Consider the following 9,263-nt stretch of genomic DNA (forward strand, 5'->3'; position numbering starts at 1 on the left):
TCCTAATATAGCTCCTAGAGCTATATCTGAAGCATCTATTGAAATGTGAAAATGTAGTTTCCATTTTGGACCTCTCAAGATGGGTGCTTCAGAAATTTTCATTTTTAAGGTCTCAAATGCTTACTAGAAGTCAAGATTCTAATTGAATTCACAATCCTTGGTGAGTAATTTGAAGAGTGGGGATGCTATTTTAGTGAAATTTTCTATAAATCGTCTATAGTATCCTGTAAATCCTAGAAAACTTCAAACATCCTTTTGGCAATTTGGAATTGATAATTTAGAGATGAATCAACTTTAGATTTATCAACTTTAATCCCATCTCGTGAAATGTGATGCCCTAAAAAAATACCTTCTGTAAACATCATAAAATGTTTTTCATGGCTTAGTGAAAGGTTTGGTTCCTCACATCTTTTAAGAACTTTTTCCAAATTTTCCAAAGCTTCTTCAAATGTATTCCCATAGACTGTAAATTCATCCATATATACCTCTACACAATCTTGTATTAGATCAGAAAAAATTCTTAGTACAGCTCTTTGGAATGTTGCAAGTGCATTACATAACCCAAAAGGAAGTAGTCGGTAGGCATAGGTTCCCCGTGGACAAGTAAATGTGGTTTTATCTTGATCTTCAAGTGCCACTTGAATCTGATTATAACCACTAAAACCATCCAAGAATGAGAAATACTTCTTACCTGCTAATGTATCTAACACTTTATCTATAAAGGGCGAAGGAAAATGATCTTTAAGGGTAGCTTTATTAAATTCTCAGTAATCAATGCACAACCTCCATTTACCATTCTTTTTAGGCACAATCACTAAAGGGGAAACCCATTGGTTGTCTGAAATTGGGTAATGAAGTTTACATTCAATAGTTTTTGCAGCTCTTCTTTCACAATTTCCCTAAGATTTGGATTCATCCTTCTCTAAGGTTGTCCGATAGGTCTACAAAGTTCCTCAATGTAGATGTGATGTATACAAGTCTTAGGACTATTTCCTTTCATGTCACTATATTCCCATGCATATGCAGCAGAATGTTGTTGTAATGTCTCGATTAGCTTTTCCTATTGTAATTTCACCAAGTTATTGTTTATGTTCAATGTTCTCCATGGAAAGATTTCAATTGTAGAGTTACCAAATTCTTCCATAGAATAAAGAGACATCTACCTAGATGACAAATATTCAATATTGGTTTTTTCTTGAAATTGATCATGTTCATATTCTGGAGATGATTCAAAATTTTCCATTGTATTTAAGATTTGACTATCTTCACTAATATCTAAAATAGTAAAGAGAGGCGGAATGCCATTTTCATCATCAATCCATTCTTTGTCATCTATTTCTGTGATTGTTCTTGTTGGAGGATATAGAGTGAATTTCTTTGTTGAGTTCCCATCAGAAATATAAATATCACCAGATCTACAGCTAATGAAAGGATCAACTGTGGCCAGCCAAGGTCTTCCTAATATGAGTGGATGTCCTCCTAGATTGTTCTTTGGGGTCAAGATCATAAAATCAACATGATATTCCTAAGAATCTAAGGATACTGAAATGTCTTCTAACACTCGATCTGGCTTGATTACAGATCTATCCGCTAATTGTAGTAATGTAGGTGTGTAAAGAAGATTAGGAAGCTTGAGTTGTTCCATGGTTTGTTTTCTCATGATGTTTATTGTTGGCCCTAAATCAATCAATCTATTTGGAATTTCAACTCCATTGATATGTGTTTTCACAATTGGACTTCCTAGATCTACATATTTTTGTATGACAATTTTTCGCATCATTATATCTGCCATTTTTACTACTAGGTGAATTTTTTTTGTTTCTTTTTCTTTTCTTCCTGGTTTCTTTATGCTCAACTCCTTTACTGTTTTAGCTAGGATTGGAATCTCCTTAATGGCTTGTAACAAAGGAATTTTGATACAGACATTCTTTAATTCATATAGAAAATCATAATTAGGCAACATGATCTAATTTTCTACTCCTCTATCAACTTGTAATCTTTCAGGAAAAGGAGGTGCAGAACTAGACACTGGCTGCTCAATGATAGGAGTTGAGTTCACTGGTTCTTTCTATTTTTCATTTTCAGCATTTTGGTTTTGGAGAGATGTTCCCTCAAAAAATTTATTGGGTAGTGGAGAATCTTCCTCAGAATTGTCTTGTTCCTGAATAACTATAGAAGGCCTTTCCTTTTATAATACCCTACCAGATCTTAGTTGAACATCATTGAGATATAGAGGAGTGATCATATAAGTTGTAAATTGTTGTCCTTCCACCATGTAAGTATTTTGAGGATTTTTATTGTTGGGGTTTGGTAATGGTTGGGCAGGTAGCTGATTTGGTCTCTACTGAAATGGAAGTAAGAGTTGAGGATTTTGGTTTTGTTGTGGAAATGGTAATGAAATTTGAGGGTTCTGATTTTGAAGTTGTGGCTACTGATTTTGTTGTGGAATGTGTGAGGGAGGATAATTCTGATATGATGGAGGATATTGATAATATTGAGAAAATCTCCCATAAAGATTTTGTACTCCTTGTGCCCAAGGTTGAGATTAAGATTGAGGTTGAGGCCAAGGTTGCTACCAAGAATTCCAATTTGGTGGGGGCTGAAGATACATTTGATTGTTAAATCCTTGATTTTGTGGCCTTTGCCAAGGTTTTCTAGAGACAAAGAAAAGAGGTTCTACTGAATTTGGAACTGTTTCTTCTTGAAAAATAGCCTTAAGACCTGGAAACGAAGGACAAACTTCGGTCTCATGATTCTCTGAGAAAATCATACAAGTCCCTATAATTTTTTCATCCAAAGGGAATTCTCTTAGAGCGTGTTTTTTTCTGCATTTTGGACAAAAAATAGCTAAATCACCAGCCTCAGTTTTCTACTTGTTTTGCAACTTAAGGGTGTCTATTTGCTCACTACGACTCCCTAGAATATCTATTTTGAGTTCGTCAAGCATATTACCAATTTCTGCCCTACTCACTAATCCAGTTGTAGATTTATTTACTCTAACAAGAGAAGGATCTCTTGGACCTTTCCCAGTTTTGGATTTCCCTCTTGAGAGATGAACACATAATTCTCCTATGTCATTTAATGGGAGTTGAGAGATATCTCCCTTACCCATCATGTTAAGGATATCTATCCACTCATCTCTAATGGCTTTTAATAAAAGAGATTTTAAGGTATCTTCATCTAAATTGTCCATTTTTTCTCTTTTCAAATTATAGTTGAATCTCTCAATCAAATCCTCTAAATTTTCGTCCTCTCTTTGCATCATTTTGAACTCTTCATCTTTTTGATTGGTAGGCATGCAATAATCCAAATACCTATCCAACAACACTTTTTTGATGTCATTCCATGTTCTAATGGACTGAGTGATTAACCCCATGAACCATTTCAAAGAAGCTCCTTTCAGTGTTGAAGGGAACAAATTAAGTTTTTGAGAGTCTTCTAGATAATCATAGGTTCTACACAAGACTTCAAACTCAAATAAAAATGTTTCAGGATCCTCACTTTTTAACCCATGGAAATTTGGGAGGACAGAAGGTGAGGTATTTTTCGTTGTGGCATTTGTTTCTTCATCCACTATAGGGAATCCAAAAGAATTATCTATTTCCCTATTTCCTCTGCCTCCTCCATTATTTTCTCGACTTCTTCCTCTACCCCTTCCTCCAAACAGTGTGAATTCTCCATCCTCTCCTTCTTCTTCCATTATAGTTTCTTCAGAGTCAGTATAAGTTTCAACCTGCAAGGTTACTTTATCTTCCTCTGGTTCTTCTATTAATGGGATATGGGAGAGAGGTTCTACTTCTTCTTCCTCATCAGGTATTCGTAATTCTTCAACTAAATTGTGCTCCCCTGTGGAGGTGAAAAAGGCTACTCCTGTTGTTGGAGACCCAAGCTTTTTCTCCGCTAGGACTGCCTTATTAGACAAGGTAGGAGATTCTTTTGATTGGATTTCTGCCCCTGGAATTTCAAGAGTTCTACGGTTGGGAGTATGAGCTTGAGGTGGAGGTGTATCTCTTCTTATTCTTGATGGAGTAGGTGGTGTTGCGGGAATTGAACTCCTGCCTCTAGCTATAAATCTACCCCTAGAGTCTCTTTCTCTATGCATGTCATTTTTTTTTAATGTAAGAGATAAGGTTACCTAGTTACACTTCCACGGCAAAAACACCAAAATGTTTAGTCAATTTAGTGTCCTAAATTGCTTTGCATAAATTATCAACTGAGGCTCGTAAGCTGATGAAGTGTAGTGCACTGTATGTGCTAGTTAACCCTTCTTACTTCATTGTTTTGTATTTTATATTGTTTTGGGGGTTTCTGTTCTTTGATTCCTAATGATGTACAATTTGAACTATGAGAAACTAAATCTAAATTTCCTAAAGGTGAACCAAGAACTAAAAACTAGTCAAAATCTAAGTTAAAAGAAGGAAAAACATAGCATATATCCTACCTTCTCATCTAATCATAATTCATGAATAATTCTTAAAACTATAAGGTATAGTTGTAAGTCATGTTGGAATAAATACAGAGAATGAAATTAACTGAAGTACTTCTAGTTACTCTAACCTTCAATTTTGAAAGATAACCTCCTTGAGATGGAATTCAAGCAACTTATGTACTTCATGATCTAGTAAAAACTAAATAAAAACATGCAGAAGGTAACTGATTGGTTTCAACCCTTATGTAAAGTGAATGCTCAACCATTTAGTTTAGGATGGATATCAGCTTTAAATGGTGACCAAAAACATTCATTAATACAGTGCATTGATAACCTGAACTAAGAAATAAATAACAAGAACAGTGAGTAAACTAATCAATAGTGCATCCTCATTACTTTCAATCTTACTCTCTTTAGAAACAAAGTTGTTTCCTTTATGAAATGGATTAGGGAAACAAGACTGCATAATTGAATTCTACGTCGAGATTAAAAGGAATAAACTTATGATCGTTAGCTAGATCTAGACCTTCGTTATATTTATCCAGCACCAGAAACACTCTTTGTATACGAGATTCTTTTCCAGGAGAAAGACGTACCCTTATTTGTCACTAAAGCCCGACACCTTCATCGCCCTACCTGCACTTTGCTAGCCCTACCCCTCCTTCTCAAGCACATTTTGCTACTGATTAAAACTAAAATAAATCAACCTAAGTTATAAACAATGCTAAAAGTAAATGAGGAATTTAAAAATGAAAAGAAAGCCTCCTTCAGTGCAGGGTCCCTCTGCAGCTGACTAGGTTGAGCTGCTAACTTAATTCAAAATGCTCCTTCAAATAATCATCAGTCAACACATGGCTTTGTATTATAAAACAGGAACAAAAGTCCAAAATTACAAAGCTGATAAGTTTAAACTTAATACATCAAAAACTTCGAACTCCCTCCGGTTCTGTTCAACTGGTATTTAAAAGAAAATATTCATAACTGTCTTTTGAGGAAAATTAGCTATAGGTGGTCTACACATATTACAACCAATTTGCGTAAATGTTTGATCAGCTACAAGTGACTTGAATTCGAATAAGGTGGTTGCATAGAATCGTTGACACAGGTGGCTGATCTAAGTTAATGCTTCAACAAATCTGTTGGATTTATTAATTAAACATGAAAGGGTAGAAAAAGAGTCCTATTGCTTCCGGCTTTCATATGTTTGACTCCACCTTTGACTCTGGTCTTGAGCTGGCTTTTTTATCGATCTGGGTTGGGTGACTAAGATAGGATCCGTGTTTAGACGATTCCAGAGATGCCCATGTGGCCGGTTTCTTCGTTTGACACCTGTAACCTGTTCAACCTTGGAAGTAGCTACAAAACAAGTAGTTAGTTGCAAAATAGGCTGCGTTCCATAGCTAATTTGCAAAAACTTATTTCAAATAGCAAAAACATAAAAGTATAACATGTCAATCATTTAATGTCCTCCTTGAGACAAAATCTATCATTTATCAGTGATGGGGATCTGTCTTTTATGGAAAACAAGAGAAAGAAGTGAGAAAAGTTGTCAAGGAGAGAGTAATTCTGAGGTCCAACAATACCATACATAGCTACACCGATCATAAAAAAAGCAAATGAATTGAAGTCTAACAAAGGTTTTTAGAAAGAAAAGAACTTGCAACTGTATAGGAGGGGGCATAATATCCCGTAGAAGCTCAGGCAGAGAACCACTAAATAAATCAAGAGGATGGTTTATTTGTGTCCAAAACCCACCTGTGTCCACCACGATCCATCCAGGCCTCTTAGGTAGCTCACCCGTATAAAGAAACGTTTCTGTAGAAATAAGGGGCTTAAAACTATTATGAGAATAATGTCCATATTCTCCTGTGGAATCGTCGATCAAGTCACAGTTGAGAAAAAAAACATGTTCATCGTTCTACAGACCCAGAACATGGACCATAGACAACTCACAATACTCTTAAATCCATCTCTAAAGCTCATTATGCAGTTGTAAACTTTCTAGAAAAATAAACTATACAACCATCAAAAGGTGCAGTGCTGGTATATAGAATCCTGTTTTGATAGAGGATATGATATTATTAGATGATACTACCCAAAAATAAGGTGTTAAGAGAACAAATAAAGAAATTTCCTTGAGAACAATTTATATACAATTAGTCCTAATAAATTGTCTAAATCAAAATGCAAACTCGGCTTAATACTCACCCTGCACTTAAGAAGAACCGGCCAACGGTTGAAAAAAAATAGTCTTGACTGAATCCCTAAATGTAGGAAATACACCACTTGAAGCCTTTCTTTAAATGCAAGAGGAAGTTCTTCATAGATCAACCATAATTTCAAGCTTGAATTTACTATGAACAGTTACACATAAAAGGGATAAATGAACATAAAACATGTTTCATCACCTTAATGTGCCCAAGTGTACCAATAATGAAATCCAAACCTCTATGCAATGCATATTCCTGTGGACCATAGGGAGAACCTCCATATAGAGAGGATGAATGAAGGTCAACTAATCCACCATAAACCTCAAAGTCGGCATGGACTTTCATTACAAAACATTTCTTACATGGAATTCCTGAAGTCACAAGCATAAAGAAATTGCAAATGAACTTTTTGAACAATTTCAATATCAAGTCAGATTGTAGATGATAGAAAAATATCCATACTTTTTAAAAGGTTACCTTTTTTTGCAAGCCCCCTTATTGGAGCTAACACAATCAGACTAGGGGCCCTTCCATATCCTATTTTCCTACCTATACAAAAAAACAAACTCTCAGTAAGGGAATCTAAATAATAAATTTAGCATATCAAGATTACCAGAATGGTCATAATCTGATCTGTAACAAACCGTGGCAGTTGTGGCAGCTCCGAAGATTGCTATTAAACACAGAATAGATAGCTGGCCTATGAAGGTGGTTTTTGCTTCGATTGTCAACATGAGATAAACATACAAGTGCTACCATAGACCAGAACAACAGAAACCAAAAATAGTTTCAAAAATAATAACAATTTTTTCACAAAAGATGACTATGGCTAGAGATTTTAAGAACTGATAAATTTAGTTTCAAAACCCAAATATGTAAATAGAAATTAATAGGAAATAGCATATACTTTCAAGTGGGCTTCCTAGGCTTTGAAGGGCTCTCCAGTCAAAATTATTGGAGGAATCAAGAAGTGGATTCCCATAGTAGTAGAGAAGAACAACATTTGCATCTCAGAACATCAATTACAATATTGCTTAGTATTGAGAAAGTTGCATTGAGCCTTATATAATTCAAATAATATAAAATTAATATAGGATTCATTCACAAGTATTTTTGCATTAGGGTTTTCCAGGTATGGACCATACCTGTGTAGTAGAATGATTCAAAGTAAATATGGCCTCTTGTAGGTTGCCCAAAAAGGCATCCAAAATCAAGGCTCCACGAACCATAATAATTCCCCATACACTGAAATTTGGGTATATTTGGACACCTGCTAGTGTGAATATTATCAAACCAACGATAAGCAATATAACCGTGATGTATTCCTCCAAGTGATACTTTCACCTTAAGCCTGATATAAAGGCTCCCATAATCATAACAAGCAAAACTGGTAATGATTCAAATTTATCAGCCATTGTAGAAACCTCAAAAGAAATATATTGTAAACTTAATGAGTATATATATAGAGAAGCAATACCTTGGTAGACTTGAACATGATTTGGGCAAGATAATTAAGAAATATTAGAGATCCCTTGGTTAATCCTTGTGATCCCATGAGTACAACATAGAGGTTTACGTATGTTTTCCATGGATTATGTATATCCCTTTTTCTGAAGCCATTGGGATAAATAAGCACCAAATACACAAATCCTTGTATAAAAGTGAAATGCCATCCCTAGCTGCATCGATCATAAGCAAAACAAACGAATCAAAGTCTGCAACAAAGGCTTTAGAGAGAATAAAACCTATAGCTACACAGGAGGGGCATAATCTCCTATGGAAGCTTAGGCAGAGAACCACTAAAGAAATCAAGAGGAGGGTTTATTTGTGTCCAAAACCAACATATGTCACACCACGATCCATCCAGGGCTCTTGGGGACCTCACCCTTCTAAAGAAACATTTCAGCAGAAACAAGGGGCTCAAAACTATTATGAGAACAGTTCCCATATTCTCTTGCAGAAGGGAAAATAAAGTCACAGTCATGCAGAAAAACATGTTTTCCGTTCTACATGCCAGACCATGGATCAGATGCTCGACTCCAACAACTTCCAAATACTCGCAGGATTGTTCTGCTAACTCACATGACATGGCTTCCATTTTGCGAGAGGGTAGTGGTTCCCATAGACTGATGCATGACAAGAGATAACAAAGGGATCACCAGGCTTCAAAGAATGGGGATCAGATTCACCTTCTCAGCATTATCTAAGGAACAATGCCCTAACCCATGGCTTAGCGAAGCAGGCATCAACCATCTTCCCCAAACATCAGCCATCATCCCCATCTCTACGTTGTGGCTTCTTGCCCATCGTCCCCATCTCTGCGCTACAACTTCTTCCCTAGTTTTGCATCGTCGGTCTGGTAGAAGCATTCGACACAATAGATAGTGTTGAGAAACGCCTACCTGCTGCCATGATGTAAGTCGTATAATCTATAATTAATTTAATACCGGTCGAATTAATCATATGGCTCAAACTATTTTAATCATCTAACACCTAGAAATCAAGGGCACATAAATGTACACGTAACCTGAGAGGGGAGTTGTTTTTAGAGGGGAACGCCTTACGGCATAACTGGCGTTTTATATCATATACCAATGGCCGAGGTGTGGACATTTCATGAGAGT

General features: G+C 35.9%; 1 pseudogene; it reads right to left on the reverse strand.

Moving 5' to 3' along the window:
- Positions 1-7,208: 7,208 nt before the first annotated feature.
- On the reverse strand, positions 7,209-8,737 carry LOC149166995 (UDP-galactose/UDP-glucose transporter 2-like; annotated as a pseudogene).
- Positions 8,738-9,263: the final 526 nt, after the last annotated feature.

Source organism: Pinus tabuliformis, chromosome 5_1 (genome assembly GCF_031772625.1).
Source record: "Pinus tabuliformis cultivar Carrire ecotype Pingquan chromosome 5_1, CPIR1, whole genome shotgun sequence".
NCBI lineage: Eukaryota > Viridiplantae > Streptophyta > Pinopsida > Pinales > Pinaceae > Pinus > Pinus tabuliformis.